This window comes from Myotis brandtii, unplaced genomic scaffold (genome assembly GCF_000412655.1).
Source record: "Myotis brandtii unplaced genomic scaffold, ASM41265v1 scaffold806, whole genome shotgun sequence".
Taxonomy (NCBI): Eukaryota; Metazoa; Chordata; class Mammalia; order Chiroptera; family Vespertilionidae; genus Myotis; species Myotis brandtii.
The window spans coordinates 1204743-1222892 of NW_005371249.1; the positions used below are offsets into that span (position 1 = coordinate 1204743).

Sequence of the window (18150 nt, forward strand, 5' to 3'; positions counted from 1 at the left end):
GCTGGAGGAAAGGAAAACTGGGCTGGAGAAATCCACAGGCCTGGGGATGTGTCTACAGAAAGGCAGCACGGGCAAGAGAATGAAAAACAATGGGCCCCTCACAGCTGAACTGGCCACATGAGTCGGTCTGCAAACTGGAATCACTTGTGCGGTTGTTATCACACAAGCCCTTGATTCTCAAATGCATGTGCTGTTTGTTCACATGTTAGCATTCGTACTACCAGGATGTATCTTACAGTTGATGTGCATCTTTAATGTCATGTCTGCCTTCTGTCTTTCCTGAAAAGTTATGAATTGACAGTGTTTTTTAAAGGTGATGGTACCTTAGGTTTGAGAAAACATGGTAAGAGCATCATCCATACAACCAATACTTATTGAGCACCTACTACATTCCAGGCAAGGTGCTGGGACTGCAGTGATGAATAGGAACTGACCAGTCCCTGTTCCAGGGCTCTCCACCATCTGGAGTATCATTGTCAGTTCGGTCTCCTGTCCAACCATGGCTGCCACTGGACAGGACACTTTTCATTCGCTGTGGACTGTTTGAATCCTGGTGCAACAATGGGTTCAGGTAGCCAGATTGCTGGCAGATGAAAGTCTCTCATAAACCAGAACACCAAAGCCAGAGGCTGGGCTCACAGCAAGGAATGGAGGAATTCGGGAATTTGAGTTCTGCCTCACAGGCACCCAGGGCTGGAGAAGAACCCAGCTGAGAACACGGGTGACAAGATTGCAACAGGAAAGGAAAAATGGCTTCAGACAGGAGATAAGAAATGCCCTGGGGAGTCGGGGGCACCTGGGCAGAGGCCTGTGACACATTCCATGTCCTTCCTCTCTTCCCTCCACTCCTGGGCTGTCCTGAAAGTTGCCCGCTCAAGGCCACATGGCGAGCTCATGTATTTCTGGAGAGGATGAGGGCTCGAAGTTGTGAACGTTGCTCTGTCTCAGACCACCTTTAGCTTCCCATTACCATGAAGAGGAAAACCAGGCCACCCCAATAAGAAGCTTCTTGCTCTTTCCCAGTTCTTTCTACACACAAAGTCAGAGTAGATCCTTTACTGTTATCTGCCCACCACACTCCACCTGCCTCCACGGAGGCAGAGACTGACGGGCCCACCACTTAGCCCCAGGGCTAGGACAGGCCTGGTTGGTCAGCAAACACTTGTGATTGGAATCCCGGCTGGGCTTTCCAGTCCTTCAACAAACAACTCATAAACCCCCTCTCTGGCCCACCACACTCCATCTGCCTCCACAGAGGCAGAGACTGACAGGCCCACCACTTAGCCCCAGGGCTCGGACAGGCCTGGTTGGTCAGCAAACACTTGTGATTGGAATCAATGAATGACGGTTAGGAGCTGACCCCACCCGGCTGGGCTTTCCAGTCCTTCAACAAACAACTCATAAACCCCCTCTCTGTGCCAGACCCTGAGCTCGATACTGAGGCGTAAGTCAAGTCTGAGGACAGCTCTGCCTCAAGGTTACTCACAGGCTTCCAAGGAGCCCATCAGGTACAGTGGTTAAGAGCAGAGGTTCAACTTCTGTCTCCACCACTTATTAGCTGTGTGGCCTGGCACGAGTTCCCTATCCTTCTGTGCCTCCATTGCTGCATTTATAAAACGGGACAGTAACAGCCACTATCCCAGAGGGTGATTTGAAGAATAAATGAAGTAATGTGTGAAAGCGGTTAGAATCGTGCCTGGCACGTTACCAATAAGCAAGTAATGTGAGCTCTCCCAGCTCGCGGGCTGGTCCCTGGCCTGAGGGCAGCCTCCCCCAGGAGAACACCCATACCCTCATGAGCCAGTGAGGCAGAGCCAAGAGAGCACAGGCTGAGGAGTCCCCCAGATGGGAACGCGAGACCTGACTCCACCACTCAGTGAATCTGTGTGACTTTGAGAAAGATACATGTGAAATGGACCATTTCCCCAGAACCCAGCCGAGCCTCCGTTTTCCCTTAGGACAAGTAGAAGGAAAGAGTGACTGTTCTGCCTGCTTCACGGAGCGTTGTGAGGACAAAACAAGACAGTGGATGTGAAAGTCCTTTGTGGGCTGCAGAGGGATTATTCCAATCAGAGCACTGCACCCAGGGGGTCCGCTGGGTGGGCTGGACCAGACTTGTGTGTGCAAGCGGACGTACTCGCTACCCCAGAATCCAGGGACTGGAAGCCACCGGCAGGGGGGAGAGGGGATGATGGGCAGAGGGTGACAGACACCTGACATCTTTACAAGCAGGGCCTCAGTGAGCTTTGAGGGCACACCCTGGGGAAGCTCCATCCTCTGACCCTTGAAGCTGGTTTCGGGAGCCCTTCCCCCAGCGCCTGCCAAGATCACCATGACAGCAAGTGCCACTCCTGAGGACTCACCCTGGTCGCCGGGCTGTTCCGATGCCCTTGAATCTATTAAACAGAGCAAAGTGATTAATTATTTTACTGTCTTTATGGCATCAACTCTAACTTGCTTCACATCCAGATTTCCAATCACATAAGCCCGAGTCTTAAACTCAGGAGGACATGCATTATTGAACTATTTATAATCGGAGTTTTTCAGAGCAGAAAAACCTCTGCCAGGCAAGAGTCACACAACCAAAATTAATGATTCAGAGACCAGAAGACAATCTCTCCATAATCGGAGGGTGTGGAACGCAGGCAGGGAAAGAACAGAGAGGCTGAGGCTGAATCAAGGATGGCAAACGATTTTCTACTAAAAGGCTCAGGACCTCCCTCCCCCGCAAAGGGAAGGCAAATCAACTAAGGGGTGGGAGTCAGGGGGACACACCGTGCAAAAAGTAATCAAACTTAGTTGGGGGAGCTGTTATTTGAATCAAATGATTTAACCTGGGTTACCCCAGTCACACCAACTCTGGGTGTAAAACAGGTTCACTTCATTATTGATAACCAGTGTTCCACTTCAATTGTGCCTCCCTCCACGTGATAATTCTGAATTTCTAGGGGCCTCTAGCACTAGGGACTCCTTAATTAGTTCTGGGGAACTCGTGCATTTTTCCCAGCAAGTCCTCTCAGCCACCATGTTCTTCTCTTCCTCCAGCTCCTGCCAAGTCATCGGAGGACACCCCACCACTGCCTTGGGGCCACCTTTAGGCCACTTCCCAACAGACAGTGTCACCTCTACCTTGGATGTTCCAGAGCTCCAGGTGGTCCACAGCCTCTCTCTCATTTTGGTATTGCAGGGAGGTTTGTGTTCCAATGATTTGCAGGGTTTGGTTAGGGCAGACCTTTCCATGTTTACCCATCGCAACCCCCTTCCACACAGGTCCCAGACATGAGTCCGTGATGAACTTGGACCAGGGGAAACCTTCTCAGATAAATACTCCACCTGGCTGATGACTCCAGGCTGGTTGCCAAGCTGAGATTGTGGGTCTGGTTCTCCTCTGTGCCTCAAGCAGATTCCTGGGGGACCCTCCAGTCAGTCCCCCAAGAGCCTCAGTTCAGGATTAAGTTGGATCCGTGGTTCAGGAACATAGAAGGGACAGGTCCAGAGAGGTCACTCTTGTTTGTTGAGCTCCAGTTACGAGCCAAGTGTTGGATCAGGCTGTGTCCTCACAGAAACCCACCAGGTAAATGCTATTAACCCATTTCACAGATAATGTAACTGCAGCTCAGAGAGGTTAAGTACTAGTAACTCGTCCAAGTCCTATAGCTAGTAGGTGGTACCAGGCTATAGCAGGATCTACAAAGATCTATTGAATGCCAAGATTCAAAGTTATGACTCTCCCTCCTGCTGCTTGTTTAAGAAGATAAAACCTGACAATACATTTGTCTAGAAAAAAACTATTCTAAACATAGAGGAGAAATAATGTTTTATGTGTTTGTTTTTTGCAAGGGAAGCGAGGAAAGGACTGTCTTCAGCAAACACAGGCACAGGTTCCTGCCTGGAGTGCATGTTTGCTGAAGTAAACTGTAGTCTAGAAAAGGCATCATGCCTTCTTTTAAAAGCCTTTTTATTTTATTTTATTTTAATGGTAGAGACTGGCTAGCTATTCATGGAACCTCTTTCCACTTCTCCTGAGCACAGAGAGTTATATAGACTACATTTCCCAGTCTTCCTTGCAGTTAGGCATGGCCATGTCCCTGGTTCTGGCCAATGGAATAAAAGCAGAGCCATGTGCTCCTGTTAACAGCTCTGGCCCATAAAAACTTCCCCATATGACCCTCTATGCTCATTTCCTTTTCATCATTAATTTTATGCAAATGAGCATCATGACATTGGAAGCCACAGGTTGAAGATGGCTGATCCAGAGGGTGAGGAAACCTGGGTCCCTGAACTAGTTTGAAAGGAAGACCACCATCTATCTAGAATTGCAGAATTAGCAAAAACTAGAGCAGGACACTCAATTAAATGTGAATTTCAAAAAAGCGGTGGATAATCTTTCAGTGTAATATGTTGGGGACAGAGTCAAACCCAGTTACGTTTCTGATCAGCTCTGGGCCCTTGGGATCACTGGGAAGACAGTTACCATTTGGGACCAACATATAAAAAATATTGTTTCTCTGACATTCAAGTTTAATTAGGTGTCCTATAGTTTTCCTGGCAACCCTACACCTATCAGAACACCTGTCTGATACTTTACAGGAGTGACATAAACATCTGTTGTGGCTGAGCCATTATGTATTTGGAGGCTTGTTACAGCAGCTAGCATTGCCTTAGCTAATACACCGTCACTCTCTTGAAGCATCAGGTATTAAACAAACAATCAGTCGACTGATCAGCATTTATGCAAGTGGACACCTTGTCACCAGCTCTCGTTGTCGTGACTACTGCAGCTTGGTAAAGCCTGTCGGGTTTCCATCTCTTTCCCATCCGTGGACACATTTGGAACACCAGGGAGGGAGGGAGAACTGACTCCTCACTCCAGGAGCTCTCCACTTGGGGTCACCAATGATTCCAGGAGATTCGTGAACAGTGCCAACCAAGAGCCCAGAGGCTAAGTAGCTCAGGGGTGAAAGTGGTGCAGGAAGGCTTTGGGGGAAAGTAGCGGCAACACTGAGCCCCTCCTGGGAAAATGACCACAGCCACCAGCCTGGGCACCTACTGAGAGAGTGCCTCGGTGGGTGATAAATGGCTGGTCCATGCTGGGGCTGTCTGGATCAGGAGCTGTGTGCAGCTCACAGAGTCAGGAATATGGAATCTTGAAGTCGGGTCCTAGAGCCCATGGTGGGAGCTCCCAGGGAGTTATTTCCAATGTGGCCCAGAAAAAAGAACCAAGTCTTTGGAGTTACATAGACAGGTCAAGTCCTAGCTTGGCTGCTTTTTAATTGTGTGCGCCTCGGCAGGTCATTTTACCTCTCTGATTCTCAATTTCTATAAAATGGGATCGTGCCAAACAAGTGCTGTAAAGTCATCTGAGATAATGTACCCAAAGCTCCTGATTGGTACATAGCAAGTGATACTTCCTCCCCTGAGGGTCTGTCAGTTTCCATTAATATGCTTTAATATGCACATTCTCTCTCCTTCCTTCCCCCCCAGGCCCTGAGATCACTGCAGCCAGAGCTGAAGGAGGTATGTTTCTGATGCCCCCGTCTTTCCTTCCCGTCAATGACTATGGACCTCCCATGACCACAGAAATAGAAGTTGGGCTCCAGACCAGCCCCCTCACCAGCCTCTCTCACAATATTGCTCCAAGTCTGCCTCTCATCAGCCGGATGGACTTTAAGTGGGTTCACCTCAGAACCCAAGCTCTGCTTCCAGCCTTGCTTCTCCAGACTGAGCCGCACTCCTTCAGAAGAGACACCCCGTGAGCCTCGCATTCCAGGGATGGCAGGTGAGGCCTGAGCTTCAGGGCCCAGATGCTCATTTCCAGCGCGTCCATCACTCACCTGCTCCTGGAAACGCTCCCGTCGGCGCCTCTGGAGCCATTACCGTTCGTCATGTTTATCTGGATAATGTACCCAAAGCTCCTGGTGGGTACATAGCAAGTGATACTTCCTCCCCTGAGGGTCTGTCAGTTTCCATTAATATGCTTTAATATGCACATTCTCTCTCCTTCCTTCCCCCCCAGGCCCTGAGATCACTGCAGCCAGAGCTGAAGGAGGTATGTTTCTGATGCCCCCGTCTTTCCTTCCCGTCAATGACTATGGACCTCCCATGACCACAGAAATAGAAGTTGGGCTCCAGACCAGCCCCCTCACCAGCCTCTCTCACAATATTGCTCCAAGTCTGCCTCTCATCAGCCGGATGGACTTTAAGTGGGTTCACCTCAGAACCCAAGCTCTGCTTCCAGCCTTGCTTCTCCAGACTGAGCCGCACTCCTTCAGAAGAGACGCCCCGTGAGCCTCGCATTCCAGGGATGGCAGGTGAGGCCTGAGCTTCAGGGCCCAGATGCTCATTTCCAGCGCGTCCATCACTCACCTGCTCCTGGAAACGCTCCCGTCGGCGCCTCTGGAGCCATTACCGTTCGTCATGTTTATCTGCACTTTGGTGCGGTGGGGATTCACACACTTCGATCTGTCTTTGCTCATGAAGCAATGGCCCAAAAAATGGTAATGAGGCCTCTGACGCTGCAGCATCACTGCATTCTTTACATATGGGGTTGCCCGGTTTAGCAAATAAAAACACAGGTCTCCTAGTTACGTTCGAATTACAGGTAAGTAATGAATTCTTTTTTTAATGTAAATATGCCCCATGCTTATTTGGGACATATGTACACTAAGATAATTACTCATTTTCTCTGAAATTCAAATTCAATGGGGTGTCCTGTATTTTATCTGACAACTTTACTCACCTGTCCTCCTGGATGCAGCGGGGTCATGCTCAGCTAGAAAGTTTTCAAAGTCAGGCAAGAACTGGAGATATGGGCACCTCCCTCCTTGGCCAGATTCCAACCTGTCTTTCTCTGACATCTGCACCCACCCTACCTTTCCGCAACAAGACTCCTGCTTTTCCCCAGGCCTTGGCCCACACCATTTCTGCTGCCTGGATCATCCTTTCTTCTGTCTCTGTTTATTTCCTACCTTCCTCTTCCTTCAAAGCCAAGTTCCCAGGCCACAAACAGGCCAAGCTTCCCCGCCAACGGATTGCTCTTTCCTCTGCCCTTCTACTGCCTGGTGTCTGCCTCTCTCCCAGGTCACTGAGCATTTTCCTTGGAGCAGCTGCTCTGTGCCCAGCTCTCTGCCAGACACAGTCTCTAGTCCGTGCGTGTCTCTGTGTGTTTCTGCATGTGTTGTGTGGGAATCTTGTGTCGGGATGAGGTGTGGATATCCTCAAATGTAAAGTACTAGTAAACATCCCCGTGTATCCTGAGGAAATAGAGATCCGCACAAGGATTATGTCCAAGGAAACGTATCCCAGCAGTTTTCTCTGAGAATAAAAAAAAAAATCAAAACAAACGGGGCAGTCAATAATAGGGAAACGGTTTGATTAGGACGTTTGTATACAATGAAATGCAGTACAGTCATCAAAGTGAATTATAAAAAGTACATAATGGCAGTGGTAAATATTTATGACATAAAACACTATATACAATACTGCTGGCCTTGTTTGGGTCCCTGTGATAGGATATGAATTTGAGACACTAATTGGTTTGTTCTTGTTGTTTCCCCTGCATCCCTTTTACCCCACGGCCATCACCCCTCCCTCCCACCCCCATGAGAGCATGTCATGCCACACTCCACTCCCATTATCACAACTGGATGGTCGTTGTCAGAATAGGACCAAGAATAAAAGCCCCAAGTCCTTAGGTTTTACATTTGGGAGCCACGGCCCAGGTGTAGCATAGACAAGTTAGGTGGTGGGCACGATCCACCAGTTACCTTCTGCCCATTTAGACTAGAGAAAAGACCCTCGGGCCCGGAGTGGGGAGAGGGAGTTTGCAGATGAGGTTCTAGATCAGTTGCTGGTGTGGGAGAGTCCTGAACTCTGCTACCTGCCCACTTTGGACCAAATTTCATGGGAGGGGAGATGCCAGAAACCCCCAGGTAAGTGTGCCGACACCCAGTGCTACCGAGCAGGTGGCTGCCAGAGAACAGAATGGGAGATGCGGCGCGTCTAGACATGAGAGGGCCAGTGCTGCCCCAACCTACACAGTGTCCCACAGCCCTGGAGCGCAGGGCAGTGCATTCAGAAAATTCTCACGGCTCCCAATGGAGCACTGAAGTTGGCTGACAGAGAAGGTCATGAGCCAGAGTTTCATGGCCAAGATGGCTCCCGGGATGGGTGCAGCCACACTCAGTGGGTTTCCAGCCCAAAGATGCCCACCCACCTGGGCTAGAAGGGATAAGGGCACCAAACTAGGGAGATTAAGGCACAGTAGCAGTGCCTTCCCCTCCACTTAGAGTCGACCGGTGAGAAAACCCTGAGCAGGGAGCAATCCAGAGAGTGACAGAAGTCCCTGAATGATAACGGCTTCAGTAAGAAATCACTAGGTTGGTTTTTCTGCATCACAGTAGCAGTGCCTTCCCCACCACTTAGAGTCGACCGGAGAGAAAACCCTGAGCGGGGAGCAATCCAGAAAGTGACAGAAGTCCCTGAATGATAATGGCTTCAGTAAGAAATCACTAGGTTGGTTTTTCTGCATTAGGCAGAACAGGGACACAAAATAGAAGAAAAGCCCACTTATACAAAAATAAATTTACATTTGGGTGCATCTACCTATGGAACGCCTTCCCATGGGGGGCGCACACACATTCACACCAGATGGGAGACCTGGCCTAAGTGGTTGCGTGGTTAACAGCACCCAGGGATGGCAGAGTTCCTACTTGTTTTGATATTCTTCTGTGTTTTTTTCTGAATTACCGGAACCCCTCAAGAGCTTCTCGGGAATTCTCCAGGGCATGACATCAGGGCCACCTCCCAGAAGTGAGCTTTCAAGAAGGGCTGTCTAGGCTCAACTCTCTCTGAGCAGCACCACCTTTCCTGCTACCCACCCATCACCCCAGTAACCTACACCCTATAATAAGCAATGGGGAGTATTAGCAGAAGAAGCCGGAGGGATAAACCTACAAATGTGACCTTCATCCCCAATTCAGAGATAATTGCCTTCCAGGGTCTTGGCCAGTGACCTTGTGTGCCCACATATGGACAGTGACCTTGTGTACCCACATATGTACCCACATATGTACTCCATCAAGGACAGAGGCTTCCGGCAGGGACACTTCAGAGCCATCAGGATCACTCCGAAAGCCCAGCCTTAGAAGAGACGTCAGACACCAACATTGTGTAGGATACATGTGCACAAGGTAAGAAATCACAGCTCATTTGATCGTCCCTCAGTCTAAAAGGAAGGTCACAGAGTATCCTGGGATGAAGGGAATGTACAGTAATAAGAGTAAAGCTGTCATATTGAGGACTTGACTCTCGGCTCCATGCTGGTTACTCTCTGCATTGTATCATCTCATTCTGACAACAGCGCAGAATCGGCACTCCTCTCCCACTGAGTGCCCGCGTGTCCTGGTTTGTCAGGACAGTCCTGGGTTGTGCCTGCCGTCCCAACGTAGTGTCCCAGTCTGGCTGACCTCAATAGTCTCCTTAACTATTATTCTCCTGTTACAGATAAAGGAATGGAGGCTAAGAGGGGTTAGAGAACTTCCCTCAGGCCACACAGCTAGAAGGTGGTGAGGCTGAGAGTTGGACCTGGTCTGCCAGACAGGGAGGCAGGGGTCAGATCCTGCCCCCCTTTCAGCTTTATCGTCCCAATACCTTAAAGTAAACATGCAAATATTTTACAGATCTCCCCGCAAAAATATACCCAGTTTGTAATGGGGATGCTCTTGCTGTCAAGGAGAGTGCTCATTAGCAGGATGGTGCCTCCCCCAGCCCTGCTCAGGGAGGCTCTGACCAGGTGCCCCAAAGCCCTGGGTATCTGGGCAGTCCCCTCTGCACCTGCTGCTGGCAGCTCGGTGGGCAGAGACACAGCAGAAAGGGTTTGCATGAGGGTCTTGCAGCCCAGCTTCTGGTTCCCTCCGCTCCCTCATCTGTAAAATGGATGTGATGATCCAAGTCCTGCCTGCCTTCCAGAGTTCCGACAACAGTACCTGAGGGGGAAATCTGGGTTTAGGAATATCTTCTATAAGCTCAGGCCACAGGGGCCAACCAAGCTGTCACTTACTCCTCTACCCAGTGGGCATTGCCCGGCTCCTGTGATGTGGTCACCCAGGCCCCTGTGCTCAGAGCAGGCTTGGCTCACAGCTGTGAGGTGAGCAGCAAGCAGGATTCATTGGCTTGGGTCAGCATATTCTCTCTTTAGTAGAAGGTTCCTGCTCCATTCTTTACTTTTCATCCCCCTGATAGGACTTTCAAGCAAATTTAAATGCAGTTCTCTCCTAGGAGGAAAAGAAAACAGCGGCACTTAGCTCAGGTTGTATTAATCATGTTTCAGGCCAGAAACCCCAGCATCCAATGTGGAAAGGAGAAATGGAGCTGAAAGGAGACTATTGACAAGGGACCCTTGGTTCAGGAAAGGGGCGATGATCCCACTTGCAGACCCTCCATGGATGCTGGACCAGCTGAGCTGAGGCAACACACACACACAATCAAACCTCCACTGGGAGACAGACCCTTTCTCTAGGGGTGCCTTCCCCCTTCCAACAGAAGTCAGCCTGACAGCTTCCCAAGGAACCCTGGAAATGGTGGAGGAACAGAGGGCGTCTGGGTCTCTGCAGGGGAGGACCCCATGAGACCGCTTGTCCAGTAAATTCTATGAACAGCAGGAAAAGCTGGACAATGGATGGAGCACTGGTTGCCCAAAGGCCCGATTCTGGAACAGAGAAGCTGTGTGACTTAACCTCTTAGACTCAGTTTCCTCATCCATGAAATGGGACTACTAACACATGCTCTGTCTACATCCAGCATGGTGAAGACTATCTAGTCCAGTAACAGGTAAGGAAACTAGGCCCACAGGAAGGATTTCAATGGTCCACCTACACACTAGCCCAGCGCCTTCTCCTTTATCTCTTCTCTTTTCGTGCACGTAAAAGATACTCTGTTACCTTCTCTCCAGAACACTATTCCTATCACATCTGGCTTTTGAGTCAAATTAATTCACACAGAGGTCTTTGGAGTCATTTTTTGTCCCCAGAGAGGGATGCCCAATCCTGCCCTCCCCACTCACAGACCCCGCACAGCCATTCAAGCACCGATCCACCCCGAATCTCCCCTTCTTATCCATGAGCAACCTGAGGCCAGACTTTGCAAAGATTCCAGGGCCACTTCAAGGGCATGGCTCAGAAGAAGCCCGGCGCTTGTCCCCACTCAGCTTCTCGGAGGTGTACCTCTCTCCCCACAAAGGAGCCCAGAGAACAAGGGGCCGTCTTTAAGAGGACGCCATTTACAGTCAACCCTTAACAGCGACAAGAACAGGGCAATGACCTTCATAGGAATCCCTCGTAGTAACATTTCAGCCCCAGCCTGCGACAGGCTCCACTGACTCCTCGACATAAATTACTTGTTCATTATCAAGCCCCGACATGGGCTAAGGATGTCGGCAGCTTGATTGTGTCTGTGTCCTGTGGCAGGCGTTTGCGTGCTGGGCTGCCACTGTCCATGGTGCTGTTTTACGTGGGTTGGCGCTGCTGTCTTCATCAGCAGACAGGCTCGGGCCTCAAGCCAGCCACGGGCTTCGAGCCTCACGCAGACAGCCTTAGAGTCTGGGCTGGATGGCAGGGAGGATGCACAAGTCCTCATGACACGGTGGCAGGGGTAAAAGGAGATGGAAATGCCGCACCAACGTCAAGCTGCATAGAGCCCAACTTGAGTTAATCCTGACAGCTACGACATAGTGAGTCAGGATCTATATTAAGTATATTTGTATGAGTTGGAATCCTTTGGTTCCAAGTGTCAGAAACCCAGCTCCAACCAGCTTAATCCAAAAGGTAAATGTTATAGGCAGCCACTCAAATAGTAAAGACACAGAAAGGACAGGAATGACGCTGGACTAAGGATTCAAGTGCACTCAGGGCTCTCTCTCTCTCTCCCCACTTCTCTGCTTCTCTCCAGGTTGGTTTTTCTAATGAGTCAGCTGTCCCCCAAGGCCAGAACCATATTTTCCAATCAGGGCTCTCTCTCTCTCCACTTCTTCTCTCCAGGTTGGTTTTTCTAATGAGTCAGCTGTCCCCCAAGGCCAGAACCATATTTTCCAGTAACTTCAAGCTTACATCTTATATCTTTACAACAGAGAGGAAAGAGCCTTCTTTCCCCAGCTAGTCTAAAATCCCAAGGACGGACTCTGATTAGCTACTCTCGGTCTGCTCTAGAGGACAACAGGGAGCACTTTCCAGAGAAAAGGGATGCTCCATTGGCCAGAAACATAAATGTCCTTCAAACATCACATACATTGTCTCGTTTTTCCTTACAACCACCCCATGAAATGGGCACTACTATAATCCCACTTGCAGGTGAGGACATTGAGACTCAGGAAGATCAGGTGATTTGTCCAAAGTCACCCAGCTAGAAATTGGAAAAGCCAGGGATCAAATATAGGTCAGCTGGATCCTAAAGCACATACTCTTTACCGCCACTTATGAAACATGAAGTTGAAAGAGACTTCATAGAACCTCCTTAGTCTTAGGCAGTTTGGCTCATAGACTAGAAGACTAGGTGACAGGATGAGATTGGGAACGTGAGACCAGAGTCCTCTCAGTCCACAAGCCTGGCCTGCAGCAACTGGATTGGATCTTCTCTATTTGCCCTGAAAGAGTTATTAGGGTGGAGACTAGGGGAAAAGAGAAAAGGCAAGAGCCCAAGTAAGCCTTGATTCTGCAGGCTTCTCTGAGCTCGATGGGGATCTGGCCTGTGACGAGCAGTAGGGTAGGTCTCCCTGCTGAACTCCGCTTACCTGATGGAAGCTTCATGACTGGAAAGCACAGGGGCCCAGGAGCACTACGGTATGAGCCATGCTAGCCATCGTTCTGCAAGGTGGACAGTGAGGCCAAGATACTGCCTGATCCAACTGCATCCTCATTCTCTGAGTGGATGAAGCTGTGGGCCCCTCATCTATTGAACCACATCTAATTTCTGGGGCCAAGCCCAGTGCCTGGCCCACAGGAAGTGCTCCACCATGTTTGCTGCATGAATGAAGAAATGCACCAAAGAACAACAGAATTGGTGAAGGAAGAAAACCAGCATTGATGGACTACCTGTGACAAGCTGGGCACTCTTCATAGGTTATCTCACTTAACCCCCAGCCACCTTGCCCAAAAAGAGATGATACAGCCAAAAGCTCAAAGAGGAGCTTCACAGCCAACGACAGAGGGGGCTTTTTGGTCCCAGGCCCTCTCGTCACTCAGAGTCTGCACAGAAGGATGACACAGGATTCATATCCAGGAGGCAGGATGTGACTCTCTTGTCCACTGTTATCTCCCAGTGCCCAGCACAGGGTCTGGCTTAGAAGAGATGCCCAGTTGGCCATGAGGTTGTGGCTATAGCCATGTTGGTGTCCCTTGGTCAGCAGCTGGCGGAGACTGAAGCAGGCAAGTCCCACGCCTGTGGCTCAGGGCCAAGAGGCCTCCTGAGGCAGAGCCCCTCCCTAAGACTGCCCCTGCCTCCAACATTGGGCCTCCTAGGGTAGCTGCCCACCTGGTATTGCTGGCAGAGGGCATCATCAGACAGAGTCCCCGAGCCAAGCAAACCCTGAGGTCCCCCAAACTTTCCACTTCCACAAAGTGCTCTGATCTTGTCAAATTGCTACTAGAGGAGTCATAGCTGAGTGAGCACTTGCCAGGTTCCCGCGGCTCTCCCGAGAGCTGTCACCGTCCTCATCCATCATAATTGAAGCAGTCCACCTGCTCCGGGCCCATCTTTCAACTGCAATGATAGCTTAGATGCGATAGATGTGTCTTGTCATCACCTTGACTTTTTTTGGAGAATGCAAAGGTCAGAAGGAATCCTGGGGCAAGTGACGCCCTGATCTCAGGGTAGAGAGCTGACCATCTCTCACTCTGAGCACCAGTGCTCACCACGGCCATCTGCTACAGCCCTCCAGCTGCTTCTGGTCCAAAGGAGAGCTGGAGACTTCCTTCAGGTTCCTGCATCTGCCTGTGATCTTTGGTTCTGTAGAAAGACAGACTCCAGGGGGCCAACAAGGCTTGGGAGATACTGGCTTCCATAGTACCCAGACTTGGGATGACCCCAAGATAGAACATGTGCCTCCTTTCAGTCCATATCCATGACCACTGGCCTTGGACGTTTCTGGGAAGGAAAATGGTTATCACTGGGTATCTGCCCTCAAGTCCATTGATAAATGCAGAGACAGACGTCAGATTGCCCTGGCATGAGGACCCCGCCCCAGCCCAGCCAGCAGTCACCGTCCTGAGCAGAGCTCTGCCTGTTCAGAGTCCTGCCCAGGGGCCTCTCAGGACTCCCTCTGCATGCCTACTAAAGACCAAACCCCGGGGCCTGGAACTCAAGACCCTCGGCAATGTTGTACCAAAGAGGCGGGCAGTTTGAGGAGCAGTAGAGGCTGCTAAAAGAATCATTGAATCATTGCTTAGTTTATTCCACTGGTTCTCAACCTTCCTAATGCCACGACCCTTTAATACAGTTCCTCATGTTGTGGTGACCCCCAATTTCATTGTTACAAATTGAACATAATTAAAGCATAGTGATTAATCACAAAAACAATACGTAATTATATATGTGTTTTCCGATGGTCTTAGGCGACCCCTGTGAAAGGGTCGTTCGACCCCCAAAGGGGTCACGACCCACAGGTTGAGAACCACTGGTTTAGACTAAAAGAACCAATATCCGCTTGCTTAAGAAATTCCTTTTTTCGCAGCCAGAGATGCTCTAAAATACAAAGGAATGCCAGTGGAAGATGAGCTCCCTGCCTGCGGAGGCATTCAAGTGCAGCCCGAATACCTCCTGGAAGACTGCTGCTGGGGCTCTAGAATGAGTTCAAAGCCATAATCATCTTAGGAACTTGTGGGGTTTCCACAACAGTGGGATTTTAACCTGAGCACATTGATTCTCCTCATTGGTGTCACAGCCTACCTACTTCTGCCTACCCGAGGAGGCACCCACAGTCTGGGCAGAGGGAAGCTCAGAGTGGGAGGGGCTGGGACTCATGTAAGAACTTAATACACTTTTTGTTATTATTATTATCCCCATTGTAAAAGTTAAGATGCTGAAAGTTACATCCCTTGTCTGGGGTTCCACATATTATTATCCCCATTGTAAAAGTTAGGATGCTGAAAGTTACATCCCTTGTCTGGGGTTCCACAGGAAGTGGAGGGACTCTAGGCTGTAAGGATGGTTCTGAGGATACAAGTTCTTCCCTGTATCCTGGTTTGATGGGAGAGTTCTGAGACATTCATGCTATAAAAAGTCTCTCCCCAGGCACACAGGCATTTGTGAATGTTCACTTAGGCACCAGAGTGGTGTCCGTGACCTCTGAATAGACAGAGGCCTCTCTGCAAATAAACTATTATCTGTTTAGATTATAACGTAGACCAGAGTTTCTTCAACTCTGTTCCATGGGGCTCCCCCAATCACCTCACCTCGCCTCTGCTCCCAGGTCTCGTCTGGATATTGCAGTAGCTTCCTCTCTGCCTCCTGCCTCCCCTCCGGCCCATGCTTCATGCACATCTACCATCTTCCCAAAGTTCCAGAAGGCACCTGACTTTGTTGCTTCCCTGCCAAGAACCCTTCCATGTGGGCTGTGCTCATCGACCATGAGGCCCTGCCTACTGGCCCCATCTGCTTTTCCCACCTCATCATTCCCTGTCCACCACACAACCCACTTCCTCATCCCTGGGCCTTTCCCCTGGCTGTTCCCTCGCCCTGCCACCCTCTTTTCCAACTATTCCAACCCCTTTCCTCCTTAAAGCCTTGTCGGCCCCAGGGCTAGGGAAGGGGAGGTTTCATTGCCATCTTCTTTTCCCAGGACTGACTTCCTCCTGCCTGGTGCCTTAGCCAGTGTCCCCACATCTGCCTCTCTCCCTTTTTTAAATCTACTAGGGGCAGTCTGAGGCTTGGCCATCTCTACTTCCCAGCACCCAGCATTGAAGGCAATCAATATTTAGAAACAATTTCATCATAGGATTTCTGCCTTAATTTTGTATAGTACTGTATTTTTAAAAGCACATTCCTATCAATTACCTCATTTTACCCTTAAATGTCTCCTCCCATGATGGTGGGCTAAATATCATTCCCATTTGGTGGATCAAGAAACTAAAGTTCAGTAAGGTTAAATGCCCTGCTCTGCCCCCAGCCCCCCAAAATCACACAATTAATCAGGAGCAGGGCTTGACCAGGCTCCAAATGTTCTGAAGCCCAGGCCAGTGGTGGGTTCTGCAACACCAAGATCACCCAGGCCTGGTTAGAAATGTCTGAAAACCACCGAGGCAGGACAGCCTTGCCTGGTGACTGTGGCCTGGAAAATGCTATTCTGTTTTGTGTTTTTTTTTTAAAGAAAGGAAGATGGCCCAAATCAAAGACCAGTGACCTTGACATGGATCCAGGCAAAACTGACAAGTTGTGAGCGGCCAAAAGAGGCAGACATTAGTGGGAGGTGGCAGGGCCTGGGTGAGGCCTCAGCCTCCACATTTACCAAACTAAAATGCTCACTAGACAGTAGCAACCAGCCACGAAAATGTGTGATTCCACCAGGAAGTGGGATGTGATATATTCCCTGGTCAGTTACCTTTGGTGTCTAAGTGTCCTGGGTTTTTTCCCTCCCTGCCTGCCAAGTGTTCAGTGCTTGTCTTAGCTAACTTCTTTTAGCCACATCTGGGGTGTGTGTGTGTGTGTGTGTGTGTGTGTGTGTGTAAAATCCTGTAAATTACCCAATACCAGCCGCCCTATCCAGGGGCTCAGGTCCTGTTTCTTAATGATGATTGATGGCTTTGAAGATGCAGTGGATCAATACAGTCTGAATTCCTAAACTCTTGACAAGAGCTGGAGAGAACACACATCTCAATGCCTGCCACACAAAAGCAGATGGGGGCCCTGTCCCTCACCCTCTTGCTTCTTCCACTATCAGATCAACCAGAAATGGGGCCTCGGGTGGTCACCCAGAGAGATGGTACATCCTACTTGATCTGCAGTGTGGCAGCAGTTCCTTCATTCACTCAACAAACATTTAGCCGTCTCATCTGTAAGACTCTATGTACTTGGTGTTGGAAGGGGGGCAGCGACAGCGGAGGTAGAGGGGGACAGCGAAGGCCTGGCCCCTGTCCTAACGGCATTTGGCGCAGTGAAGGAGGTGCTACCATACTACCTGTTGCAGGGTCAGACAAACGCTGAGCTATGCACCAGGCATCAGCCCCAGCTCTCTACACACATATGCTCATCTGCCCACAACAACCCTATGAGGAACTTACTAGTATTGCTATCATCCTGTTTTACAGCAGGAGGAGGCCCAGATGAGTTCATTTGGCCAAGGCCACAGAGCTAGGAAGTGGTGGAGACAGGACTGGGGGGAGAGTCCTGACCCTAGCACAGATAAAGTTTCACAGAAGGGAGAGCCTACCTGGGCATGGAGGAGGGAGGTAATCAGGGAAGTTTAGGCTTGTGAGCAAGACCTCCAAGGACAGTTGGATTTGGGGTGGGGACAGGGTGGGAGCCTTCTAGCCAGACCCTATTATTGGAGCAAGGGCCCGGGAGGCAGGCAGGAGCCGTTGGAGAAATGGGAAAGTAGCTGGGTTTGCATAAAGCAGAGGCCTCAGGGAGCGGGACCAGCAGGGATGCCCTGGAAAGGTGGTGCAGACAAGACCCAAGCGCAGGTGTTTTCCCAAGTGGGGAGTAGAGAGCTACGAAAGGAAGGTGGCCGTGCAGGGGAGTCACCACCAGGACTGAGTCCCGAAGAGCAACCTGGAGGTTGTCTCACTAGCAAGACAAGACTCAGAGAGCTGACCGGGCGAGGAGGGGTGGAGAGACTTGCTCATTAGTCGCCTGGTCCCAGACACGAGCTAGGGAGCGTGTGCTGTGCAGGGTGAGCCCAGCCAGGCCCGCAGCCTCGGGTTCTGGGGCGGGCAGCGGGGGGAGGCTCCCTCTCGACAGGTAAGTGATTGGATTAAGAGGCCTGTCTGACAGGATGTCCGTTCAGCCGCGGAGGCTAATCAACTTCCCCATCCTGTCTGCTAATAAATCCTGCTCCGGGGACCACTCTGCCTGATGATCTCTCCTCGGGGACCGCGCAGGCTGCTCCGGAGAGCGCTCGCCAGTCCATTAAGGAGCCGCCGCGCGCCTGTCAGGCCCGCAGCA

The 18150-nt window shown here is 50.4% G+C and overlaps 1 pseudogene; it reads left to right on the plus strand.

The window, feature by feature from the left end:
• The first annotated feature begins 13375 nt into the window (after window positions 1-13375).
• Window positions 13376-18150, plus strand: part of LOC102255566 — an 8788-nt pseudogene continuing 4013 nt past the window's right edge.